This window comes from Solanum tuberosum, unplaced genomic scaffold, assembly GCF_000226075.1.
Source record: "Solanum tuberosum cultivar DM 1-3 516 R44 unplaced genomic scaffold, SolTub_3.0 scf00135, whole genome shotgun sequence".
In the NCBI taxonomy this organism is placed as follows: domain Eukaryota; kingdom Viridiplantae; phylum Streptophyta; class Magnoliopsida; order Solanales; family Solanaceae; genus Solanum; species Solanum tuberosum.
The window spans coordinates 335,016-335,236 of record NW_006239059.1 but is presented as its reverse complement, the minus strand read 5'-3'; positions in this window follow the sequence as shown (position 1 = coordinate 335,236).

Below are 221 nucleotides of genomic sequence, written 5' to 3'. Positions count from 1 at the left end.
AATTGTGTAAGAGATAATTATGGGGTATTATTTATTTAAATAATTTAATAATAATATAAAATTATAAAAAATTACTTATTTAATAAAGTAAAATTTAATTAATTTATAAATAATTAGTGATATGTTATAACCCGTAATTAAACTGTTATAAGCAAGAATTTTTTAAAAGTAGATTTAAAACCTGTAATATTGACTCTTAAATGTGTATATGGGGTGATTTT